The sequence below is a fragment of the Phoca vitulina genome, unplaced genomic scaffold (genome assembly GCF_004348235.1).
Source record: "Phoca vitulina isolate PV1807 unplaced genomic scaffold, GSC_HSeal_1.0 scaffold14, whole genome shotgun sequence".
Lineage (NCBI taxonomy): Eukaryota > Metazoa > Chordata > Mammalia > Carnivora > Phocidae > Phoca > Phoca vitulina.
This window is the reverse complement of record NW_022589717.1, coordinates 26,592,500-26,620,336: the sequence shown is the minus strand read 5'-3', so window position 1 is coordinate 26,620,336 and position 27,837 is coordinate 26,592,500. Positions and strand designations below refer to the sequence as shown.

Genomic DNA, 27,837 nt, shown 5'->3' with positions numbered 1-27,837 from the left:
CTTTGTTATGTTGAGATATCTTCCTCCTATCCCTAATTTGGTAAGAGTTTTTAATCACAAATGGATGTTAAATTTTGTCAGATGCCTTTTATGCAACTATTGAGATGATCATATGATCTTTTCTTTCATTCTATTAATGTGATGTGTCACATTGATTGATTTGCATATGTCAGACCATCATTGCATCCTGGGATAAATCCTACTTGATCATGATGAATAGTCCTTTTAATGTGCTGCTGAATTCAGTTTCTTGTTATTTTATTGAGAACTTTTGCATCTATATTCATTAGGGATATTTGCTTGTAATTTTTTTTTTTTCTAGTATTATCTTTTTCTGGTTTTGGTATTGGTATTTGCTGGCTTTCTAAAATGAGTTTGGGAGTATTCTCTTCTCTTTGTTTGGGAAGAGTTTTAAAATACTGAAGTTAGTTCTTCTTTAAATGTTTGGTAAAATACACCTGTGAAGCCATCCGGTCTTAGGCTTTTCTTTTTTTTTTTTTTTAAAGATTATTTATTTATTTGACAGAGAGAGACAGCAATAAAGGGAACACAAGCAGGGGGAGTGGGAGAGGGAGAAGTAGGCTTCCCGCTGAGCAGGGAGCCCAGTGCGGGGCTCGATCCCAGGACCCTGGGATCATGACCTGAGCTGAAGCAGATGCTTAACGACTGAGCCACCCAGGCGCCCCTAGTCTTAGGCTTTTCATTATTGGGAGATATTTTATTACTGATTCAATCTCCTTACTAGTAATTGCTCCAGTCAGTATTTCTGTTTCTTCCTGATTCATTCTTTGTAAGTTGTAGTTTCTTTTTTTTTTTTTTTTTAAGATTTTATTTATTTATTTGACAGAGAGAGACACAGCGAGAGAGGGAACACAAGCAGGGGGAGTGGGAGAGGGAGAAGCAGGCTTCTGGCAGAGCAGGGAGCCCGATGCGGGGCTTGTTCCCAGGACCCTGGGATCATGACCTGAGCCGAAGGCAGACACTTAACGACTAAGCCACCCAGGCGCCCCTGTAAGTTGTAGTTTCTAAGAATTTTTCCATTTCTTTTAGGTTGTCTCGTTTGTTAGTATTTGGTTGTTCATAGTAGTCTCTTATGAACCCATATATTTCTGTGGTATCAATTGCAATGTTCCCCTTTATCATTTATAGTTTTGTTGATCTGTGTTCTTTCTCTTTTTTACCTTGGTTAGTCTAGCTATATGTTTGCCAATTTTGTTTTATCTTTCCAAAGAACCAACTCTTAGTTTGGTTAATCTTTTCTATTGTTTCTTTGTTCTCTGTTTCTGTTTATTTCTGCTCTAATTTTTATTATTTCCTTTCTTCTGCCAACCTTGTGCTTGGTTTGTTCTTTTTATTTTTTTTCTTTTATTTCTTTCTTTTTTTTTTTTTAAAGATTTTATTTATTTATTTGACAGAGAGAGAGAGAGATCACAAGCAGGGGTAGTGGCAGGCAGAGGGAGAGGGAAAAGTAGGCTCCCCGAGGAGCAGGGAGCCCGACGTGGGGCTTGATCCCAGGATCCTGGGATCATGACCTGAGCCGAAGGCAGTTGCTTAACCAACTGAGCCACCCAGGCGCCCCTGTTCTTTTTCTAGTTCATTAAAGTGTGTGTTAGGTTGTTTGAGATCTTTCTTGCTTCTTAATGTAGGCATTTGTTGCTATGAACTTACCTTTTGGAACTGCTTTTGCTGTATCTTATAAGTTCTGATGTGTTGTGTTTCCATTTTCATTTGTCTCAAGAAACTTTTAAATTTCTCCTTTAAATTTATTCTTCAATCCATTGGTTGTTCAGAAAAGTGGAGTTTAATTTCCATGTGTTTGTGAATTTTCCTTTTGTTATTGGTTTCTAATTCTGTGCTCCTGTGGTCAGAGAAGATAATTGATATAATTCCAGACTTCTTGGATTTGCTAAGACCATATTATAGTCTAACATATGGTCTATCTTTGAAGATATTCCACATGTGTATTCTGCTGTTGTTGGATAGAACGTTCTGTATATGTTTGCTAGATCCATTCAGTCTATAGTGTTCAGATTGGCTGTTTCCTTAATGATTCTCTGTCTAGATCATTTATCTTTTGTTGAGAGTAGGATATTTATGTCCCCAGCTATTATTGTATTACTCTTTATTTCTCCTTTTTATCTGTGTTAGTTTTTGCTTTATATATTTAGGTGTTCTGATGTTGGGTATATAGGTATTTATAATTGTTATATCTTCTTGATGGATTGACCCCCTTTATCATCATGTAACGACCTTCTTTGTCTCCTTTTACTATTTTTAATTTAAAGTCTATTTTGTCTGATATAACTACCCTGCTTTTATTTTATTTTATTTTATTTTATTTCCATTTGCTTGAAGTGATTATTTTTATCCCTTTACACTCTGTGTGTGTCTTTAAAGGCTAAATCAAGTGTTTGTTAGGTATCTTATTCTCGGATCTTGTTTTTTTTTTTTAATCCATTCAACTATGCTATGTCTTTTGAAAGAGAAATAAATCTTTTTTTTTTTTTTTTAAAGATTTTATTTATTTGACAGAGAGAGACACAGTGAGAGAAGGAATACAAGCAGGGGGAGTGAGAGAGGGAGAAGCAGGATTCCCGCTGAGCAGGGAGCCTGATGCAGGCTCGATCCCAGGACCCTGGGATCATGACCTGAGCCAAAGGCAGATGCTTAACGACTGAGCCACCCAGGCGCCCCTAGAGAATTAAATCTATTTCTGTTTAGAGTATTTATTGATAAGTAAGGTCTTACTATTGCCATTTTGTTATTTGTCTTTTGGTTGTTCGGTAGATCTATTGCTTCTTGTTTCTTATCCTGATATCTTTTTTTGTGTGTTGATGTGTTTTGGTACCTGTGTGCTTTGATTTCTTTATCTTGTTCTTTTGTGTAATTGCTATAGGTTTTTTCTTTGTGGTTACCATGAGGGTTACACAAAATATCTTAAAATTATATTCCTATATTTTAAATAGATAATTTCAGTAGAATTTTAAAATTTACATTTTCATTTCTCCTCCCACTCACATTTTAGGTAATTGCTATTATAGTTTGTATATTTTAATTTTGTGTAACTAATAACAGATTATTGTACTTATGATTATTTTACTGTGTTTACTTTTTAAACTTTTAAATTAGAGTTGTATGTGAATTATGCATCATTACCGAATTACAGAATCTGATTTTGACTATGCATTTACCATCAGCAGTGAGTTCTACACTACCTTGGTTTTAATTGGCATGTTTTTTATCGTAGTTGAAGAACTCCCCTTAGCATTTCTTAAAAGGCACGTCTAGTGATAATGTACACCCTGTGTTTCTTTGTATATGTCTTTATCTCCTCTTAATTTCTCAAGGACAGCTTCATTCTCTGTAGTATTCTTAGTTAAGAGGTTTTTTTCCTTGAATATTTTGAATATGTCATCCCATTCTCTCCTGGACTGAAGTGTTTCTGTTGAGAAATCTACCAGTATTTTTATGGGCATTCCCTTTTATGTAACTTCTCTCTTTTCTCTTGTTGCTTTTAAGATTTTTTTTTTTTTTTTGACTTTCTTTTTGACAATTTAATTATAATTTATCTCAGTGTAGGTTCACGTTCATCGTGGAGTTCTTTGAGCCTCATGGATCTGGATGTCCATTTCTCTTCCCAGGTTTAGGGAGTTTTTAGTCATTATTGCTTTAAATATATTTTCTGTCCTTTCTCTTTCTCTTCTAGAATTCCATAATGCAAATGTTTCTCTTCACTGTGTCCTATAGGTCTCATATGCTTTCTTCACTCTTTCGCATTTTTTTTGTTTTGTTTTTCTGGGTAATTTCTAATGTCCTATCCCCCATGTCACTGATTCTTTCTTCCTTGTGGCTAAATCTGTTTTTGAAAGTGTAATGAATTCTTCAGCTCAGTTATTCAATATTCATCCTTAAGATTTTGTTCATTTTTTTAATGGTCACTATTGCTTTGTCGATCTTCTTCTTTTGTTCATGCATTGTTTTCCTAATTTGGTTTAGTTGTCTGTATGTGTATTCTTGTAATTCATTAAATTTTAAGTTTTATTCTGAATTCCTTGTCTTACAGTTCATAGATCTCCATTTCTTTAGGATCAGTTATTAGAGCTTTATTAATTTCCTTTGGGGGTATCATATTTATGTGCTTTTTTGTCATCTTAGATTCCTTACACTGGTATACTTGAGTAGTTGGGTTCTTCTTCCAGACTTTGCAGGTTTTCTTTGGCTGAGACATATCTTCACCAGTTACCTCAGTTTGAGTTTCTGGGTGTGTCTGTTCATAATATTCTTGGCCAGGTGTGGCCTGCTATTATCATTTTTGGATGAGGTAACTATTTGAGTGCTGAGTTTGGGGTGTGGGATGTGCCTCTGGCTGAGAACAGTTGGATAGGTCTTCTGGCTTGATACTCTACTGAAGTGAGTCTGTAGAATGGGCTCTGTGATTGCTTGGATTTTCTGGTCAGGCTTACTAGATGCTTAGGACTGGGTACTGTAGTCAGTTGTAGATGTGACTATGAATTATTTTCCCTGCCCTGGCAGGGCAGTAGAATGGGATCCTGGGCTGGACTGTCCCAAACATGGGGACCTGAATCAGGCAAGACTGTGCACTGAATTCTCTGTTCAGGGAGGCCACAGATTTTATTCTGCAGACAGGGAAAGCCATGGTTTGTGCTCTCTGTTCAAGTATGTATATAAGTGGAGTTGTTGGATGGGCTATGTAGTTTCTCATGTACTTGGTTAGTTTCCCTGATCAGACAGGCTGGAGACTGTATTCAGTATTAAGTTGGGCTACAAGTTAGTTCTGCTGCCTGGATCAGTGGTTCAAATAGATCTAATGATGGAATTATTGTCTTAACTCATGTTGACCCACTACCCATGTGCACTGGCTTTGCACTGCAAGCTATGGGCTCTTCTTGTTCTTCTCTTGGCTTGAGTGCCCCACTGGGCTGCACAGCTTTCAGGTTGTTTTTGCCAGCCCTTCTGGTGAGATGGGGTTGGTAGATATAGTGGGTGTGTGGGGCTATGTCTCAGCTCCGTCACCTGGGTGGGAATATAAGGGGTCACTTCAGGTATCTCAATTTCCCAAACAAGGCAGGACCTGGACCTGTCCTTGGCTGTGAATGAATCCCCATGACCATTCATAGCACAAGAATCCTCTACACTTGGTACTGGCTTTTCTCTGGGGGCAGTCAGTTTTGCCTGCCCACCTCTTTCCTCAAGCATTGCTGGATATCACAGCTTCCCGGTCTTCCCAGCAGCATTTCTGGTCAGATGCGTCTGGGATACACTTTTTACAGTATGTGGGTGTGTGACTCAGCTCCTTGCCCGGGTGAGGGTAAACCAGTCTCTAGGGCTGGTAAACCACCTTGTTTGAGGATTGAAATCAAGTGATATGCACCCTGCTGAATTACCTGCTTAGAGAGTGCCACTGACTTGGTTCTGCAGGTGAGCAAAGCTGCTGGTTGGGATTATTACTTGGGCTCTACAGGTGTGTAACTCCATTGGCCAAGATCTTTGTGTTGGTTATTGCAAGCACTTCCCCACTCCTTGTCACACTCAATTCCCAGTGGTTGAGTCATGCAGATTCTCCTGCAATCCTCATTGGGTATGATTAGAGTAGTGGCTCCCACAAGGCCAGGTGGGGGGGCTGGTTGTCCAGGGCTAGGTTCTCTCTTCACAATGGTGGAGGAATCAGTGGTTCTAAGGAACCACATGGTGCTGTGCTTGGGGGAGGGGTAATATAGTCAACATTTAGTTCCTCCTCTTAACCTCCTAATGCAGTTTGTCTAGATCCCTGTGGTATAAGGGGTGCTTTAGCCTCATTCCTGTGTTCTAGAATTCTCTCAGTGATGTCTTGTTCCTGAATAATTGTTAGTTGTTTTTCTTGTGAGGGGGGAGTGAGGTCACAAATGATGTATGTCGCCATCTTGGTGATGTTATTGAGATATATTTTCATAGATGAGTAGGGCTAGTCCTATAGACATTGGAAAAGTGAGAATTATGGATAAATTGGAGGATGTGTGTGAGAAAAGCATTCCAAATAGAGAAAATAGAATATCTGAAGACACCATGGTGTGGAAAGGTATATAGAATATTCAAGTGTGTGGGTTTGTGTATTTGAATTATTGGATTAGAATTGGACATCTAGATCATAAAAGGCCTATCGTAGCAAATTTGGACTATTATCTAAAGGCAGTGGAAAGCTTGGAGGATTTTAAGCAAAGAAATATGATATTTGGGTTTTGAAAAGATAACTGACAGAAATATTTGGGGTGGGTTGATGAAGAGGAGACCTGAATGAAATCAAGCAGCACAGTAGTGAGGTTATTGCTGTGATTAACAAGAGAAAGAGAGCTAAATTGCAGTTATGAGTATTGCAAATGGTAGGAAATCAAGAAATATTTCTCAGTGAGTGAATGGCTAATAATTTAGCTGTTCAGTCAAAATTTCAAAATGCTTAATTTTCAAAAGGCTAAATCACTCTTTGGCTGGATTTCAACACTGAGGTAATGCATCTTTCAAAGTTTATATATAGAGGAAGAGGTAGTTAGAGCTCTTGATCAAATATGTATTTGTTCTACTTAATGCAAAACAACAGATTTTCTATCATTTATAAGGCTTATTTGTTTAAAGAATATATTCTTGCCCTTTTTTAAATAGAAAACTTGTTATAAAAGCCAATTTTTATTAGTATAGGCTCTACTCAATATAACCACCCATGATTACACAAGTTACTGTTACATATATAGCTTTATATATATATATAAATATATTATATACATATAAGGCTTCATAGCTTTTTATTAATAGCATCAGCTTTGAAGTTAGCCCTGGGTTCAAGTTTCAGCTTTTATATTTGGAAAGTACTTTTACTTCTATTAGCCTATATTTTCTCATCTATTCATTCAGCCAATATGTATTATTCACTACATACCATGAATTGCCCTTGTTGCTGGGGATAGAGCAATAAACAGATAAGTATATATTTACTTGTAGATCTTACATTTAAGCAGTCATTGGCTGACTATGAACAGTAAAATAAGTAATGGATTATATGACAGGTGAATGGTGATATGTATTGTGGAAAAAGATAATGTGGAACAAGTTGAGGGAAATGGAGATTTTTGAAGGAAGTAGAAAGGGTTGGCATAGTTTGCAGTTTAAAAAGATTAGTCAGGGGTGCCTGAGTGGCTCAGTTGACTGGGCGTCTGCCTTCGGCTCGGGTCATGATCCCAGGGCCCTGGGATCGAGCCCTGCATCGGGCTCACTGCTCGGTGGAGAGCCTGCTTCTCCCTCTCCCTGCCACTCTGACTATCTGTGCTCTCTCTCTATCTCTCTGTCAACTAAATAAATAAAATCTTAAAAAAAATAAAAATAAAAATAAAAAGAGTAGTCAGATTAGAGCTCATTGATTAAAAGTGACATTTAAGCAAGCACTTGAAGAATGTGAGGGAGTTAGATATAGGGGTTGATCGTTCCAGTCCTGGGGAACAACAGTTATGCAGATAAAAGCTTCCCTGGCATATTTGAGGAATGAGGACAATATAGCAAGAACAAAATGATCAAAGTGAAGAGAGAGAAATAAGATATGAGACTAGAGAGATAACATAGGGATAAGGTTTTATATAGAGATTTTGCAGCTTATTCTGTGGGAAATGACAGTCATTGCAGAATTTGAGCAGAGGGAAGACAGTATGTTTTATGTATTAAAAAGATCACTCTTGGCTGATACATGTAGAAATTTAAGGATAGAAGCTAAAACATCAGTTAGGAAGCTGTTGTAATCCTCATTAAGCATAATGGTGATTTGGACTAGGGTGGTAATAGTTGAGATAAGAAGTAGTAGGATTCTGAATATGTTTTTAAGATAGAGCCTATAGGATTTACTAATGGATTTGATGCGGGTTGTGAGAGAAAGCTAGAGAGAAAACTAATAAGCAGTTATTTCAGGTTGCAGGATACAAGGTTAATATACAAAAATCAATTGCTGTTTTACATGCCAAAAATGAACAAGTGGAATTTAAAAGTAAAAACACAATGCCATTTAGATTAGCACCATTAAAATGAAATACTTAGGTATAAATCTAACAGAATATGTACAAAATCTATATGAGGGATGCCTGGGTGGCTTAGTTGGTTAAACATCTGCCTTCAGCTCAGGTCATTTTGTTTTTAGATTCTCTAGCCTTTACTGCATATAGAATTAAGTTGCCAGTGAAAAACAATTGGTAGTTTTACTTCTTCCTTTCCAATCTGGATGTCCTTCATTGCTTTTTCTTGCCTTATTGCAGTGGTTAGGACTTCCAGAATGATATTAAGCAGTAGTGAAACTGGACATTCTTGCCTGATTCTTGATTTTAGAGGGAAAGCATTTGGTCTCTTATTATTATTATGTTAGCTGAATTCTTTGTAGATGCTCTTTATCAAGTTTTGGCAGTTCTCTTCTGTTTTTTGTTTATTGAAGAGTATTTATTATGGATGTATCTTGGATTTTGACAACTGTTTCCTTCTTTGTGTTATAAATTGATCATGTGGGTTTTGTTTTTTATTAATATGGTGATTTATATTAATTGATACTTCAGCATTAAATAAATTTTATATTCGTGGTATGAAATCTACTTGGTCAAAATATATAATTTACTTAATATGTTGCAGGATTCATTCTGCTAATATTTTGTTATGGGTTTTTTTTGTCTGTTTTTATGAATGAGTTGATTATAGTTTTCTCATGATTTGTCTGTCTGGCTTGGTATCAGGATAATAATGGCCTCAATAAATGAGATGGGAATTGCTTCTTCTCTGTTTTCTGAAAGCGTTTATGTAGTATTGCTATTCATGTCTTCTTTAAATATTTTATAGAATTCACCTTTGGAAATACCTGGGCCTGGGATTTTCTCTGTGCCAGGATTTTAAATTACTAATTCAGTTACATGACTTGTTACAGGCTATTCACGTGTTCTGTTACTTAAGTGTCAAATGTGGAAATTTTAATTTTGTAGGAATTTCTCCATTTAATTTATTTATTGTGTGGCAGAGAGTTGTTCATAATAATCTCTTGTAGTGCTTTTAATTTTTGTAGGTATTAGTGATGTTCCTTCTTTCATTCCTGAAGAATGTTCCCGAAGAACTACACTTTTTTCAATTGATGCTTTTCCTTCTTTTCTCTGTTTTCAATTTCTTTGATTTCTGTTTGTGTTTTTATTATTTCCATCCTTCATTGATTAGGTTTTGTTTACTCTTCTTTTTCTAGTTCTTTAAGGTGGAAGCTTATTGATTTGAGAATTTCCTACTTTTCCAATATGGGTGTTTGCAGCTGTACATTTCTAACACAGCAGTTTTTAGCTTTATTCCATAAATTTTTACATGCTTTGTTGCATTGATTTTGAACTCAAAATGCTTACTAATTTTACCTGTGATTACTAATTTGACCCATGGGTTATTTTGTGTTAATAACCAAATATTTGGGGTTTCCCAGTTACCTTTCCATATTGATTTCTAATGTAATTCCACTGTGATCTGAGAATTCCTTTAAATGATTTCAGTTCTTTTAAAGCTATTGAGACTCTTTTATTGCCTAGCTCCTGGTCTTTCTGGAGAATGTGCCAAATATTTGGAAAAGAATATATATTCTATCATTGCATGGAGTGTTCTGTAAATATCACTTAGGTTAAGTGGATTGATGGTATCATTCAAATCTCAAGTAAGTTGATTGATGGTATCATTCAAATCTCAAGTCTTCAAAAAATCTTTCTGATTCACTTTCTAGTTCTGTTAATTATTGGGATTTGAGGTATTGAAATCTCCAACTACAGTTTCTTCTCATTCTGTCAGTTTTTACTTTATGTACTTTGGGTCTGTTTTTTTAAATGAAAAATTTTATTTTTTTCATAGTTTACATTTTTTTTAATATTAAGAGCATTTAAATATAGGTCATAGTACTTTTTTAAAATTTAAATTCAGTTAATTAACATATAATGTGTTATTGGTTTCAAAGGTATAGTTCAGTGATTCATCAGTCTTATATAATACCCAGTGCTCATTACATCACATGCCCTCCTTAATGTTGGGTCATATGTTAAGCCTATGCTTAACTTTTTGCAGAACTACCGAAGTTTATTCCCAAAGTGTTTTCATTTTTGAAAGATAGTTTTCCTGCATATGAACTTGTTTGATTTTTTTAAAAGTACTTTGAATATGTCACATGGCCTCCAGATTTTCTGATACGAAGTCAGCCTTTAATTCTATTGTTGTTCTCTCATAGGTGATGAATCCTTTTTTTCCACCTTCTTATTTACCTTTGTTTTATAACACTTGGAATAAGACATGTCTTTGTGACTGTTAGAAGATAATTCTTCATTGGCTTCTCACATTTCTAAAGGTCTTGCAAGTAGAAGGCCAGTTGCTTTTGTTCTGTACTGTACTGTTATTTTAAAGATGTTTATGGAGCACACAGCTCTGGAATATAGTAGTGTCTCCATTTGAAGGGTTGTTTGCTGTCTACTATAATAGTAATAATATCTTACTTTGAGACAAAAGTTACCAGGCCCCACTGGCCATCAAAAAAGATTCTAGAGCCCTAAGCTCAGGTTTCCTCTCGTGTAACATTCGGTATTTTTATCTCCTGGACCTGGTTCAGTGTGTGGGAACAGGGGCTTAGAAGTGCTAGCACAAATGCTGATACTCTGGCTGCTGCTTTTGCTGAGAATAATAAACTGTCATTTGTCTCTGACCCAGATATTTCATTATCTTCTATCCATGAAAGGTTAATTTGGTAGCTTACAAGTAGAGTAAAACTTCATACTCTCTGCAGTGCTTGGTGGTGTTTATCTTGCTTGGAGTTCCTTAAGCATCTAGGGTCTGTCAATGAATGCTTTTCATAACAATTGGAATGTTTTCAGTCATTATTTCTGTTTTTTTCCTGTGCTTATCTTGCCTCTTTTTCTGGACTCCCATTATACATTGGTACTCTTGATATCCTGCAGGCACTGTTAAGTGACTTTTAATCTTTGTTCTCTCTGTTGCTCAATTTATTAATGCTATTGTATGTTTCCAAGTTCACTCATTCCCTCTGCAATCTCAGAGTCCCCTTGGAGTTTTTCTTCTTGATTATTGTCTTTTTACCCAACAAAATTTCCAATTGGGCCTCTTTAATAGATTCTAATTATTTATATTCACTGTGTAGTCATTTTCATCACATTCTCCTTTTATTTTCAAAGTATGAGTGCCTTAAATTCTTTGAACATATTTATGATAGCTACCTTGCAGTATTTTCTGCTAAATCCAATGCCTGGTCCTACTCAGAGAAGAGATTCTTTTGACCGTTGGTTCAGTGTTATGAGTCACATTTTCTTATTTTTTTGCCTATCTTATTATTGTTATTATTAGAAAACTTAATATAAGATCTACTCTTAGCAAGTTTTTAAGTATATAATATTTTTAACTATAGGCACTTTGCTATAAAGTAGATCTCTAGGATTTATTCATCTTGCATAACTGAAACTTCATAGCTTTTGAAACTTTATAGCAAAAAGGGGCTGCTCCTCCCGCAGCTCCTGGTAACCACCATTCTTCAACATGTTGGTGGTTTTGGTAATTAAGTCTTTGAGGAATTAACATTGAGGAATGGTATTACTGTTAATGCTAGGTTTCCAGGGATGAGTGATGTTGTGATGAAGAGTAGTGCTTTAATGAGACGACCTATGTTTTGGATATCTTGTTCATCATTTAGATTTTGAATAATGGATGCGGAACACATACATAGCGTGGTTTTGAAGAATGTTCTGGGCAGATTTCTAGAAATGCTTAATTTGGTTGATTACTACTCACTGTTACTGTTATGAAGCATAATTGGCTGGAGGTGGAGAAGGTGACAATTTTTTAAATATCATTTTGGGTAAGAGCACAGACTTCTGTAAATAGTGTAGTGATAGCTCCTAGGCGGGTCGTTTGTGTTTGAGAGGTTTTATTAATTTCTATTAATGGATGGAAATGGATTAGTAGGAAGATACATGCTACAACTATTGTATTCGAATGAAGTAGGGCTGAGATGGGTATAGGGCTTTCTGTGGCTGAGTGAAATCATGAATGAAGGGCACATTTGGTGGATTCTCCAGTTGTGGCTAAACAAAGTTTGATTAATGGAAGATTCATATGATTGAAATTGACTATAAAATTTTGTTGGAAGTCTCATGAATTTAAGTTAAATAGGAATCATGCTATTGATATAATGAATCCAGTATCTATGATGCTGTTGTATAGAATTGCTTGCAGGGTGGCAGTGTTGCAAGTTTGACTATTTTAGATTCCTTATAGAAGCTTTCTATTCTTTTCCCTTGATATATCTGTCTGTTCTTTCACCAACACCACACTTTCTTGATTACTGTACCTTTATAGTAGGTTTTGAAGTTGGGTAGTGTCAGTCCTCCAACTTCTCTTTCAGTATTGTGTTGGGTCTTTTGCCTTTCCATATACACTATAAAATCATTTTGTTGATATCTGCCTAATAATTTGCTGGAATTTTGAATTGGATTGCATTGAATTTATAGACCAGGGGATGAACTGACAACTTGGCAGTATTGAGTTTTCCTATCTATAAACATGGAATATTTCTCCACTTATTGCATTCTTTAATTTTGTTCATGTGAGTTTTCTCATTTTCGTCATACAGCTCTTCTTAAAAAAATTTATTTATTTATTTGTCAGAGAGAGAGAGAGCCCAAGCAGGGGGAGCGGCAGGCAGGGGGAGAGGGAGAAGCAGGCTCCTCACTGAGCAGGGAGCCTGATGCGGCACTCTATCCCAGGACCCTGGGATTGTGACCTGAGCTCAAGGCAGACATTTAACTGACTAAGCCACCCAGGCATCCCTTATATAGATTTTGTACATATTTTGCTAGATTTATACCTAAGTGTTTCACTTTTTATGGTGCTAATCTAAATGGCATTGTGTGTTTTTACTTTTAAATTCCACTTGTTCATTTTTGGCATGTAAAACAGCAATTGACTTTTGTATATTAACTTTGTATCCTGCAACCTGAAATAATTGCTTATTAGTTTCAGGACTTTGTCTATTGTTTTGGATATTCTTTTCTTGTTTTAAGATTATTTATTTGAGAGAGAGAGAGAGCATGCATGAGTGAGGGGAGGAGCAGAGGGAGAGAATCTTCAAGCCATCCCCCCTGAGTGTGGATCCTGATGTGGTGCTCGATCTCGTGATCTATGAGATCATGACCTGAGCCAAAACCAAGAGTCAGACACTTAACTGACTGAGCCACCCAGACACCCCTTGCGTATTCTATATGGACAGTCATGTCATCTGTGAACAAAGACATGCCTATGTCTTCCTTCCCAATCTTTCATTTCCTTTTTGTGTCTTACTGCTTTAGCTAGAACTTGTATATGATGTTGAAAGGAGTGGTAAGAGGGGATAATCTTAACTTTTAATGATCTTAGAAAGTCTCATTTCTCACCATTCTATATGATGTTAGCTGTAGTATGTTTTTTTGTTTGTTTTTTTGGTAGATCTTTATCAAGTTGACTTTTTCTGTTAGTTTATGGAGTGTTTATTATGAATGGGTGTTGGATTTTGTCATATGCCTTTTCTGCATCTATTAATAAGATGATGTGATTTTCTTTTTAGCTTGTTGATCAAGGTGATGGATCACATTAATTGATTTTGAAATGTTGAACTAGCTTTTAAAAGTTACTCCTTTGGGGTTAATTTGCAGAATTTCTCTCTTGTTTTATGGTGCTATTAATGTTGCTGCTTAGCTTTTCCAAAATTCCTATTTTAATTTTTTCTAGTCTGGCTTTTTAGGGGTCACTCCTGTTTCTCCAGATTAGAGTTCTGATTGGTCAGAAGTCTTGCTGAAACCTTTGACCATGTATTGCTATTTGATCTGGGTTTGGTTTGTTGAACACATTAAAATTTGGGGTAGTTTTCATCTCTGTCCTAGCTTTTACTTCCTGTTGATCTTTTTCAAGTCTGCAGTGTATGTGTGCATAGGCATCCTGATAGCCATGGATTGTATGAAATTATTATGAAACTCCATAATATACATATAATATATAGGCATGGCTGTTCATTTTCAGGATCTTCTTCAATTCCTAGTTGGTTCTCTGGTCTCCTGCTCACCCTAATTGCAAATGTAATCTCATTCTAGGAGAGTTAAAGGCTTTTTTCCTATTTTCAGCTTGGCAAGCATTTTTTTGAACTGCCCTCCAAATCAAGTCAGTGATCTCTGTCAGTGAAGTTGTTGGTTTCTATAAGCAGCCACAGCCTTGTAGAACTACTTCATCTATGGTGTTTGGTTGGGGCAGTCCCTGAAAAGATCACCACAAATTCCATTTATTCTTACTCAATATTCACCAGATTTTTTTTGAATAAAATTAATATGGATTTTGTTGTTTGCCTTTGGTCAATTTTCAGAACCCTGAAATGATTGATATTCTCTAGTTCTTTACTTGTTTTTCTGGGAGAGGATTTGTTGGCCTCTTTATTCTACCATAGCTGTTAAGATATACTCCCTGATCTTTACATGGCTGGTTCATTCTCCTTTAAGTCCCAGTTCAGATGTAACCTCCTCAGAGACATCTTCCCTGAAACCTATTATCCAGGTTACTTTTACCTTTCTTATAACCTTTTCCCCATATCTCTTATTTCTCTCCCATGTTTATTTTCATTGTCTGTCTCCTTTTGTAAAGTGCATGTTCTATGAGAGCAGTCCCCCATTTCTTGTTTATGGTTGTATTTCTGGCTCTTAGAGAAGTGCCTTACAAATTCAGTAAATATTTGTGTTTAATTGATTACAGGTTATCTCTGTAAGTACATTGTTTTTATAGTTTTGATTTCAATTATTGATATTTTTCAGGTAAACAATATCTTTTTAACATTTGTAATGTAAGCTCATTTTATACAGATAATTTTTACAATAGTCAAGTGGTATTTCTTTGAGCATTTTTACCAAGAGAAAAGAAAATACATACATATATATAATACATATTTTGTGTTGAAAATGTCTATATTTTATGAAGAAATGAATTCTTTTATATTGTTCTCAGATATCCTTATCCAGAATAGCTGATTCTTATTGGGATACAATTATTTGAATAACTTACTCATTTTTATATCATCTATAATCATAGGTTTTATAATACCCTTTTCAAATTTCTTACCTGTGCTTGTCTTACTCTGTTTGGATTTGTTAGCCTCTTCTGGTTAGAAATGGTCTTCTTTACTTCAGGCTGAACCTATAGAAAGTACCTAGCCTTTGCCTTTTTTTTTTAAACTTTTTTTTTTTTTTAAAGATTTTTTTTTTTAATTTATTTATTTGAGAGAGAGAGAGAGAGAGCACATGAGAGGGGGGAGGGTCAGAGGGAGAAGCAGACTCCCTGCTGAGCAGGGAGCCCGATGCGGGACTCGATCCTGGGACTCCAGGATCATGACCTGAGCCGAAGGCAGTCGCTTAACCAACTGAGCCACCCAGGCACCCTAGCCTTTGCCTTTGAATGTCAGAAATAAATTGTGGTAGAAAGAAAACTAACATTCATTAGTGAAATAGTGGAGCTAGTGTTTGAAATTTTTATTGTATCTTTATTTAGAAGATAGAATATATTTTAAAGGAACATTTCAGAGATTTATTTTTCTCAATCAGTGGGTTTAGTTTTCCTTTTATAAATACTCAGTACATTGAGGTTACTGAGTTTACATAGCTATGGATATATTTGTGAAGTAGTTTGCTGTGTTTATCTACTGGACTTAATCCCAGGGGCAGAAAGATTAAGTAATAAGGACTTTTCTTTTCACTGCAGAGACCAGCCTTTTTTTTTCTTTCCTTATTATGTAAGTCTGACCTACCTTGACCTCATTTATAGTGTAGCCACTATAAATTTGGTCCTTGATTAATGTTTTATTAGTGTAAATAACATGAAGACCTTTACAGACTGAGACTACAGCATAAGGTGTATTGGACTTGATGGTTATCGTTAGCAAATCGATGACTTAGGTCAGACATAAGTAATTGTTATTTAGTAGAAATGTTTCTCTAAACTTACCTATTTAATTGATAGGGTACTTTCTTTGTAAATATATTGTTTTGATAGTTTTGAGTTCAATTATTGATACTTTTTATGTAAATAGCAATCCATTTTAAACAAATTTATTTCTAGAAATAATTGGTAATCATTGGCATAATTAAGTGATACTTCCTTGACTTTTTTTTACCAATATAAAAGAAAATACACATACATAATATACAAGATTTCATCTTAAAAACATTAATTTTCTACATTTATTGAACAAGAACATTGTTATTCCTGAATCATAATTTTGTTTATGGATGTTTTATGATATATCATTATTATCATCGCTGTCATCTCTATTTACTTTTTACATGTGCAAACAGTTGGTCTAAAAGAGTCTTGTTTTTCCTTAAAGGTACAAGTTTTTATAAACAGTTTTAAATTCTTTAAAGAATATTAAAGACTTATTTTAGAGTGTTCTGTGGTGTTGTGGCATCGCATTAATAGGAAATAGGAAAGTCAGTTATCACCATTGCCTTTGACCTTCTTAATGAAATCTGAGGGTCATTGTTATTATACTAAATTCACGTGTGGTAGGTCATATTATTGTGTATATTGGGCTTCAGTTGATTTATTTGTGTACTTGATTTTGTTTTATATTACTTGCTTTTTCCTTCACCTTAAAAATGTTTTTAATTGAAAAATGTATTTAATTACACTGATTCCAAAGAACTATTGCTTAAATTTTAAAATTAAATTCTTTGTCAGTGAATCTTGAAACTCACTTCTCATTTAAAGAAGTTTAGATGTCATATTTTGCCCTTTTATTCCTATTATTCTTAATTGGCTTTGTTGACATCTCTTCTTAAAACTTTAGTATCTCAATATGGGTGTTAATTTTGCCAGCAGAAATAGATGCAGCTGTTAGGTAGCTTTCTTTCTTCCTGCCAGCCTGCCTGCCATCCCTTCAACTAATATTTCTTAGGGCATTTTAAGTTCCTGATGTTGTTCTAGGCAGCTGTAGTCATGACAGCTGCTCTTGAGCATTTCAAAGTCTTATAACTTCAGTTGTTTAACTTGTGTTAGGAGGAACAGTGCATTGGGTGAGTATTGGTCATCCCGCATGTTTGTCCTTGTTTTTGTCCTTATATTCTGAAGTTCTGAAAAATCAGTGCAAATTCCCTATAAATAAAATTTTTATAGCTTAAAATGCAAAGGAAGTTTTCCTGTCTTTCTTGTTAATGTAATTTCTTAATTTTTCTCTTTACTTATTTAAAGGAAAAAACAGGTAACAATTTCATTGGCTGATCAAATTTTAAAAGTTTTTGCTAGTAAAAGTGAGGAAAAGTAGTAGAGTACAGAACCTGATTTAAAGGTAGAATATTTGTTAAATATTTTCTTATAGTGAAAAATTTTAAGATGTATTCTCGTCTTGAATTTTATAATTTGTTAAATATATGAGTAATTTTAAAATGACCTATAATCACAATATTGGATTTAGTTTCTTAAAAGTACACTTTGAGAAATTCCATAGCCTTCTACGATTTTTCTCTGAAATCTGCTGCTATGACTCTCTTCTTTTCTTCATCCTTGAAAAGCACAATAAAGGGTAGATTATCCCACATCCTGTTGGGCACATTGGTTAATTATCCTCTGGGGATAGTCAGTATCTGCTTATTACAGCAATAATTCAGGCTTGTATCCCAATATGTAAATAGCCCTCATAAAAGACATAATGTTTCTAGTACTGATACACTTGTCTGTCTCTTCAAAATTCAACTGCTTAGATTGCACTTCTGCTTTCTGAGCATTCATTTAGTAGTTCCAGCATTTTCCTTCATTCTAAATATCATAGATTCTTAATCAATGCCTGTTGAGTAAATGAAAAGAAGAATGAATGAAAGGGAAGGTGAAGAGGGAAAAGGGAGGTATGGAGGGAGAGAGAGTAAAATGCATTTTACTCTGACCCCTTTGGGTTATATTTTGTTAAGAGACAGAGGTATTTGTTGCACTTAAGTAAACAATGTGGCTAGGATATAGTCTTCTCTGAAACACCCAAAGATGAAATCTAAATTAAAGTAGAGTTTATCTCTTGGAAACTCTGCAGTGTTTCTTAAAGGGCCATATGCTCTCTGGTTAAATTTTAAAAAATTATATGTGAGGTGATATATTTTATAGAAAAACTCAATTAAATATTTTAAATATTTGTTTGGAAGTGATCCCATTTCAGAAGTCATTGTTTCAAAGATGTATTGAGAGGTACTTTAATCTCTATTTACTCTAACCCTGGATCTAATAATATAGATGTTTATGTGGGTTGTTTAGAAAGAGGTATGTACTATTCTTTCCTCTTAAAGATTACACTATTTAAATTAATGTTTATTATTTTGTGAAAATTTAATGGCTTATTAAAGAGGATTAGAATTTTCTCCCCTTAATTACAATAAGCATTTTCCTTCTTTTCTTCATGTGTTTTGGCTTAAGATAGTCATATGGTCAAATTATTTTCACTTTTAATTTTCTGGCTTGATCTCAGTTTTCTATGGTTACTTTTCAGGCTTAAATGCAGTGGTGCTGCATTTAAATTGTGCTTTTCACCCCCTAAAAATGCTAAATTCCAGTAGGATTCAGGGCTTTAGTGTTGGGCAGTGTAGGATTTGTTGTTTAACCTTTCTTACCAAGGCCAAAGCATGCAACTTCCAGACAAGGGTGTTATGTTTGTGTGGAAGTTTTGGAGCTGCATGCATTTTTTAAAACTACAACAGTTTATGTATAAGTGGAATCACTGTGTTAAATGAAAATGAATATAGAAAAAAAGGGAGACAGATTAGTGGTGGGAGAAAAAGGAAAGAAAGCTAAACATTGAGAAGAGTTAAATGATAATAAAATGAAGATAGAAATCGGTTCATTCGGAAAATATTTATGCACGTCACCTATGTGCTGGTCTGTGTCCTGTTCTGGGGAATTGACAATGGACAGAATAGACATTCCTGCCCTCATGCAGTGTATTTTAATTAGCATAGGTAGACAATAAAGAAATAAAAAAGTTGATATGATGTCAGAGGGTGGTAAATGCTGTAAGATAAAACAGGGAGAGAAAGAATAGATACAATGTAGGGCAGAGGATGTTGCAATTTTAAATAAGGTGGTCAAAGTAGAATCTAAACGGTAAGTTCCTATGAAATGCTAAGCAATCTCTACTAGCAGTGAAGAGACAAAGGAAGTTATAGGAAAATAGAAGATGATAGATATTTTGTAACAGGGAAATCCTAAACTGGATTTGAAGTGGGGAGTAATCAGAGCTGTTTCCCTCATCGTTTTGCTTTTTTTTGCATAAAACTATCTTCTCTCTCTCTCTATATATATATGTATATATATATAATCTCCTTGAGAATAAATTCTTGCACACTGGTCCTTCTGCTTCCATTCTAGCCTTTCTACTGCCATGAGTTACTGTTTTAAAATGCTCAACGAGGGGTTGTTCAGAATAAATTTGGAAAAACAGGTTGGTATTGGGCTGTGATATTCATGTTAAATTTGAAATTTATATTAAATTACTGAGCTCTCTTATATTTTCAGGAAGAAATAATTTTATGGAGTATTTGCTATTCCCATCCCAATAGTAAAATGTATGGATACATTGTGGTCTCCTTAATAAAAAGGATACTGGCTTTTAGAAGTGGGTACCATCTGGGCTAGTTCTAAACTGAAGATCTAGATTTTCTTTAAATATGTATGAGGCCTGTTAAAGAGTTTTGAAAACTGTTTAAAAATATTCTTTTTTTTTTTTTAGTCACCAGCCTGTTCTTTTTAGGGCTTCAGGGTTGTGTATTCTATGTTAGACCCTTTGCATCTCTTACTCAAAGTTGTTATTAAGAGCTGTACCTCAGAAAGGAGTAAAGAGATACCAGTTTAAAGATCTTTTGATATTGAATTATTAAATATGCCATGTATGTGTGTGAGGGGAGATGTGAACAAGAAAGCATTTACATGGAGAGTTAGGTAATAATTCTGCAATTTAAGAATGAGGACTATGTTAATAAAAGCAGATACAGTCTGAGGAGTGAGGTTTAGTAGTTGTCATATCACTCCAGGAAGACTTTGGAAACATTTTTTTTTTCCCCCTGGCAGAAATTGGTTTATGACTGTTCTCTGTAGTTAATTCTAAAGAAATCACAATTTTAGAAGAATTGCCAGTTCAGGAGCATTGCTTCCATATTGCAGTTGTTAGGGTGCAGAAAAGTGGTAACTTTCCTATCAGTGGTGAAGATGTTTAGTAGAGAAAATCTGACAGTTTCTGCTAATGGGGGTCACAGAAAGCTCAGGAAACAGAACAGTAATATTGGAAAATTCTTGGTGAAAATGTGTGTATGTGCTTACCCAAGGTCTAGACTAGTATAATCAGATGTGGACAATGGGCTGTAATGTAGTTATGGGAGATGGTTGTCATCATTACTGTTATTTATTGCGCCTCTAGCGTGAATCTTTTCTAGTTGGTCACTTGATAGGGCTGTTTGTTTCCTAAGGCTGACACAAGCATTTTTTTCTCCTTGCACTGTAGGTATAAATTATACATAGTTTTTCTTCTTAATATTAAAATACGTGAATCATTTTGTGCTCTACATTTAGAGATTTAATCTGTTATACAATGAACCTAATGTTTTGACACCGCTTACTATAATTAAAACTTTATCTCTAATCTTTATTGGAAATAATAGTTTGTACAACTATTAGGTAAAATTACAGTTGCTAAATGCTGTATAATTTGTATATTTAGGAAAATATGCGTATAGATGGAAAAAGAATTGGTCCCTTAGAAAAGCAAAAAGAAAACCCCTATTCATTTAGATATCTTATTACTTAAATTTGTCAAGTCATTTTTATTTTTTCCATAATGAACGAAAAAGTCGTATTTGTGTGTCTAAATGGGAGGCCTGTGATTTAAAAGCATTTTGTAAATTATGAAGGAAAAAAGTGCTTCCTTTCTTGTTTGAAAGTAATATTAAATACCTTATACGTATCCTAGTCAAATTTCATAATATTAAGGTTAGACAGTAATATTCTGTATGATGCAGTGAAAATGTTGCAAACTTAAAATTCTGATATATTTATGTCTAACCTAAAAGCTCTAGAGTTTTGCTTTGAATTACTTAGATAAATTTAGATACTTGAGAATATTTACTTTAAACCATTGCCACAAGCTATCCATTTATCAAATAATGACTGTAGACTATGTACAGCCTACCTAAATAGTACCTCTTAGGTGCTATGGTTGATTAAAAAAGAATAATTAAATGATGTGCTTTCTCAATCAGCTGTGGTCTGACAGTGAAAATAAAGGAATAGCAATCAAATAGAATTTTTCTGATACTGTGTAAACAAATATATACTATATATATATGTAAAATAAACATTAGATGTAAGATTTATGAAAATAAGTCTTTGTGGAATAGAATTGCAGAATATTACTTAGAGGGAAAAAGGATTGAATTGTATCTTATGGAAATTGAGATTTTGGATGTAAAGAAAGGACAAAATAATAGGTTTGGGGGTGGTTTTGGCATTCATTTTCTATCATTTGTTTAGTACCTATTTATTGATTGTATCCTATGTGCCAGACACTCTTGTGGAGTCTGAAGATAAAGCTGTGAACAAGATTCAACTGTCATGGAGGAGAGGATAAATAATAAACAAGTTAGTGAACAAATAATTCAGATAGTAATAAATGCTTAGAGGAAAACAAAGCAGGATTATGTTATGAGAGTGAAGAGGGGAAAGTTTATAGGGAGGCCAATATATTGAGTGTTTAGAGAAGATTTGTGAAGTGACACTTGATTTGAATGAAGAAAAGTAGCCAGTCGTTTGAGATTTAGGTCACAATATTTTAAGGTGAGGAAATAGCAAAACAAAGGCCTTGAGGAGGGAATGATGTTTGTTTATTATTGAAACAAAAGGCTGGAGTGTCTCGAAAAAAAGGAGTAAGACGGGGGTTTAGAAATGTTAGAAGTGTTGAGGTTTCAGATCACATTTAGGGCCCTGTAAGCTAGTCTAAGAAATTTGGATTTAATCTTACTTAGTAAGATTGCAGAGGGGCACCTGGGTAGCTCAGTTGGTTAAGTGTCTGCCTTCGGCTCAGGTCATGATCCCAGGGTCCTGGGATCGAGCCCCACATCAGGCTCCCTCTCAGCGGGAAGCCTGCTTCTCCCTCTCCCACTCCCCTGCTTGTGTTCCCTCTCTCGCTGTGTCTCTCTCTGTCAAATAAATAAATAAAATCTTTTTTTTTTTAAAAAAAGAATATATTGCAGAGTTTTAAGGAGAGGAGTGGCATAATATGACTTTTTGTTTTTGGTTTTGTTTTTTGATGGTGACATTTAAAAGTGTTTTCTAATTTTAATTTATTTTTAACGTAGATTAAAGTGTACGGTACAATGGCATTAAGTATATTCATGTTGTTCTGCAACTGTCTCTACCATCCATCTCCAGAACTCATTTTATCTTGCAGAATTGAAACTCTACACCCATTAAGTAACTTCCCCATTCCTCCCTCCCCACCAGCCCCTGGAAAACACCATTGTACTTTCAGTCTCCATGAATTTGACTACTCTAGGTACCTTGTATAAGTGGAATCATACAGCATTTTTCCTTTGGTGTCTGGCTTTATTTACTTAGCATAATGTCTTCAAGATTCATCCATGTTGTGGCACGTGTCAGAATTTTCTTTTATTTCATTGTATGCATATACCACATTTTCTTATTCATCCATTGGTGGACACTGGGTTGCTTCTACCTTTTGGTTTTTGTGAGTAATGCTGCTAGACTCTGCTTTCAGTTCTTGTGACTCTAAACCCAGAAGTGGAATTGCTGGATCGCATGATCCATATATGATCATATTTTAATTTTTTTTTTTTAAAGATTTTATTTATTTATTTGACAGAGAGAGACAGCAAGAGAGAGAACACAAGCAGGGGGAGTGGGAGAGAGAGAAGCAGGCTTCCCACGGAGCAGGGAGCCCGATGCGGGGCTCGATCCCAGGACCCCGGGATCATGACCTGAGCTGAAGGCAGACGCTTAACGACTGAGCCACCCAGGCGCTCCCTATATTTTAATTTTTTTGAGGAATTGCCATATTGCTTACCTTAGTCGGGGCACAATTTCACATTCCCACCAACAGTGCATGAGAGTTTCAAATTCTCCATGTCCTTTCTAACATTTTTTTAATCCTAGTGCTTATTTAAGTGGACTTAGGTGCTATTTATTGAAGTGGAAAAAAGTGAGGTAGAGATAGGGAAAGAGGTTTTATTGAGAATGGGTAGGTAGAATCAAGAGTTCCATTTTGGAAATGTTAAATTTGAAATGCCCATTGGGTATTCATGTGAAGATTTCAGTTGGACAGTTGGTTATATGAGTTGGTTATATGAGTTAGAGATACAGGAATCAGCCTGTAGGTGAGATTGAAGGGTCACAGGATGGATGAGATAATTTGGATAGAGGAAAGGGCACAGAACTGAGCTCTGGGACACAACAAAATTTAGAGGTAGTACAGAGAAGGAGACAGGAAGAAGTGAAGAAGCAGCTAGTAAGTAGGAGGAAAACCAGGAAACTGCTATATCATGTTGAAGAAGATAGAAGAAAATGTTTTAAGAACCTTAAGGGACTTATCACATTACCTTACTATTTGCATGTAGTCCTACCTTCCTATGTGAGATGGTAAACTCCTTGTGGACAGTTTTATGCATCTCTGTGTTCCTCACATTTAATAGCCTAGAATTGCCTGGCATCAGTGAGTATGCAAAGAATTTATTTTCCCAACAAACACTGCTGGAAACCATCTATGCCCTGGGGATATAAGGATAAATTATATAGGGTTGGTGGAATCTGGAATGTAAGATAATTGAAATGGTTTTATACAGAATGATACGATGTAATAAGTACCACAACAGAGGCATGCACACCTTGGTAGAGGATTAGTTCTGTGGAGGGAAAACAGATGTAGGAGCAGGAAAGGTTTTATGTAGTTGACTTTTGAGTTTTGCTTTGAAGGATTAGTAAGATAGGCAAGATGGAATAAGAAATGAGGTCATTCCTGGCTGGGAGAATAGTAGGAACAGATGCAAAAAGGTGTAAAATACAGGGTGTAATGTTTGAGAAAGCAGTCTTAGAGTATAAAGGAGTAGCAGAAGGGAGCCTGGTTTCTAAGCCATGCAAAGATGTTAGCTCTCTCTTGTAGATCATGGGAAGGTAGTTAAAACTAAAAAGTGTACTGTGATGATCAGGTTTTCATTTTGGAAAAATAACTTTGGTGAAACATTGGCTAGAATAATAAGACTAATGGAAAGAAGTTTGGTGGCTATTGTAATAATTGCAGCCATGATGTTGAGTGCCTGAGGGGCATTAGAAAGTGTTACAGAGACAAACAGCTTTTTTTTTTTTTTTTTTTTTTTTTAAAGATTTTAGTTATTTGTTTGAGAGAGAGAGCACAGCAGGGGGAGCTGTAGGCAGGGGGAGAAGCTCCCTTGCTGAGCAGGGAGCCTGATGTGGGGTGAGCCAAAGGCAGACGCTTAACTGACTGAGCTACCCAGGTGCCCCTCCATCGGTGGTTTTTTTTTTTTTTTTTGCTAAATTTTGAGGAGTACATAATCATTTTTGCTTCTACTGAACTATGATAGCATATGTGTTCCTATGTAGTAATTATTTTATTATCTCTTGCTGCCTAACAAATTATCACAAACATTGCAGTTTATTATTTATTTATTTATAAGTATTTATTTGAGAGAGAGCAATGGTATGGGGTGGGGTGGGGGAGGGGCAGAGGGAGAGGGAGAAAGAAACTCAAATGGACTCCTTGCTGAACACAGGACTCCATCTCACCGCTGTGAGATCACGACCCAGAGATCACAACCTGAGCTAGAACCAAGAGTCAGACACTTAACTGACTGCGCCATCCAGGTGCCCCTGAAGTTTAAACCAACATATATTTCCTGTCTTATAATTTTTGTGTGTCAGGTGTTTGGGTACAGCTCAACTGGAGTTCCCCACATCGTAAAGGTGTTGGCCAAGCTGTGTTCCTCTCTGGAACTTGGATTCCTCTTCTAAGCTCACATTGTTTTTGACATAATTTTGTTTCTTTCACTTGTAAGACTGAGGTCCCCATTTTCTTGCTTAATGTCACAAGCATCCAGTCTTAGCTCCTAAAGGCTGCCTGTAGCACTTTGTCATATGGTCCTCTCATAACATGGTAGCTTACTTTTTCAAGGATGGCTGGAGAATTTCTCTGGTCTGCTAAAGCAGAGCATTCTAATGTAACATGTCACAGGAATGACTATCCCTTTACCTTTGCTGTGTAAAGTAACCTGTTTAAGGAATGACTATCCCATCATCTTTGCTATTTTCTGTTTCCTAGAAGCATGTCCCAGATTTTTGCCCAGATTAAATTCAGTAGGATGGGATAGAAGACCTTGACTCGTTGGAAGTTACCTTGGAATTTGTCTATCATACATTTATAATAGAGTTTAAAGCTGGAAAGAAACAGAGTGTTCTCTTCTCCCCGACTAAAATATAAGAAAAACTTGTCTCCAGTGCTAAGCCTAGTCTTTATAGCATAGTAGACGTTGCAGAGATATTTGATAGTGATTCAAAAGACAGAGGGAATTATGTACAAACATGTTAAAAGGTCAGAAGACATGTTCAGTTATAGTGTAGATGAAATGATTAAGGCTTGATTTTTAGGACATCAGCTATGAAATACAGAGCATAAATTAAACCTGGAAATACTACAGAGAAAAACTGACAGTGTTTGCTGATTGATTAGGAGCCTGTAGGAAGGTGGTAGGGAAGAGGGAGGAGATGAGAATAACTTTGAGGTTGCTTGGTTAGGGACTGGGAGGATGGTGTGTCCTTGACTAATCAATTCAATTAATGTTTGAGTGCTGTGAGGCAATATATTTATGTTAATTCATGATGTGGTTTTTGGTCTCTAGAGAGAAACTAAGAAGCACAAACCAGTATTTCACGTTTATACTCATGAAAGCCCTTGCTTTCTCTATCTGTAGAGTCGTAGGAAGTTATTCATTAGCTGATTTTAAACTTGCACTAGGGATTGTTTTTTATCTGTAATGTCTGAATGTGTACTGTTTAATAGCATTTGAAAAATACCCTAATGATCTTACCCCAAAATCTTAAGACAATGCATTAACTTCTAAAGTGGCTGGGTTACAGTTTTGGGATAATGGATAGGGTCTGACAGATTTGGAATCAAATTATAAATAGTGTATATGAACTTAATAGAGATATGGAGGGTCGCCCTGGTGGCTCAGTTCTTGGTTTTGGCTTAGGTCATGATCTCACGGTCGTGAGATCGAGCCCTGAGTCAGGCTCTGTGGTAGTCATGGAGTCTACTTAAGATTCTCTCTCTCCCTCTCCTTCTGCCTCTCTCCCCACTCATGAACATGGGCTCTCTTTCTCTCACAACAAAACAAAGCAACAACCAAATAGAGATGTGAAAGAAGTGGTAGAAGAGCAGAAAGCCATTTTATTTTCTTTAAAGATCTTCGCTTTTTCTTTTAATTATTCCTTATCGTAAAACTTAAAAGAATAGAGAAATACGAGGAAAGCATACAGCCCTACTTTCTAGAGCAGAGCCTGGCATACTGTTTTGGAAAGGGCCAGATAGTAAATATTTTAGACTTTGAAGGACATATAGCCTGTCACTGCTACTCAACTTGTTGCAGTTATGATGTTAGAATAGCTGTAGATAATAAACAAATGGGCATGGCTTTGTTCCAGTAAAACTTTATTAACGAAAACGACTGCCAGGCCAGATTTGGCCCACAGGCCCTATTTTGCTGACCTCATTCTAGGTGATGGCAGTTTGGTGTATTTTCTTTCGTACTTTCCCCAAACTCCTATTGTGCATAATATTCTTTTAATTTTCCTTTCTCACTTAACAATATATTGTAGTAATCCTTTTGTTGTCAACTCAGAAGAATCTATCTCATTATAGGTTTGCATATTTTTGTTCTTTTAGTTTTTCACTTTTATAAACTGTTTTAGTGAAATTCCTTGTACACATAGATGTATTTCTGTACTTGTGGGAACATGTTCATATGGTAACTTAGGAGGAGTGTAATGATTGCTTTGTATCAAAGTCTATGCATATTTTATTGACATTTTGATTAAAATATTGCTATGAACACAAGTACCCCATGAAATGAGAATGGGTTCCTGTTACCGGTTTATAGACATGCTGTTGTTGATAACTGTTGTTGGGTCTAACTTTTGTAGGTAGGCATTGTCTAGTTGCAGTTTAGTCACTTAGGCTATTAAATTAAAAAAAATAATCCTAATCCTGCCCAACCTTTCTTTCCAATTCCTTTTAAAGAAAGAAGTTTAGAAGGCCTATGCATAGCAAACTTGTTCCAGAAGATTGCATTTATATGAAATGAATCATTTTGTTAGTATTAATTGAAGGTAAATGGTGTTGTGGAAGTATTCATCAAAATGGGACAATTGTTCATATATCCAAGGTATTTTTCTGGGAAATTTAGAACTCTGTTTTCATTATTAAAGTTCCATATGAGTCATTACATGGAGAGGTCTTAAGTAGCACCAAAGGTAAACCATCTCTTAAACTCTTGCCTTCTAATACCATAAAGGAGTTAAAAAAAATCTTTTTATACAAGATGATTCATACAGTATATATTCTTTTGTACTTTTGCCCAACATTGTTAGTGAAATTAATTTTGTTACATATAACATTAGTTGGGTCTTTTGGTACTGCTTAGTATTTTATTATATGAATATTCTACTATTTTAAAAAATCCATTTTTT

General features: G+C 35.4%; 1 protein-coding gene across 6 annotated transcripts in view; it reads left to right on the top strand.

Moving 5' to 3' along the window:
* The window catches only part of LRBA (LPS responsive beige-like anchor protein), a 758,742-nt gene that overhangs the window by 284,984 nt on the left and 445,921 nt on the right, over positions 1–27,837 (top strand). The gene's annotated exons all lie outside the window — the stretch shown is intronic.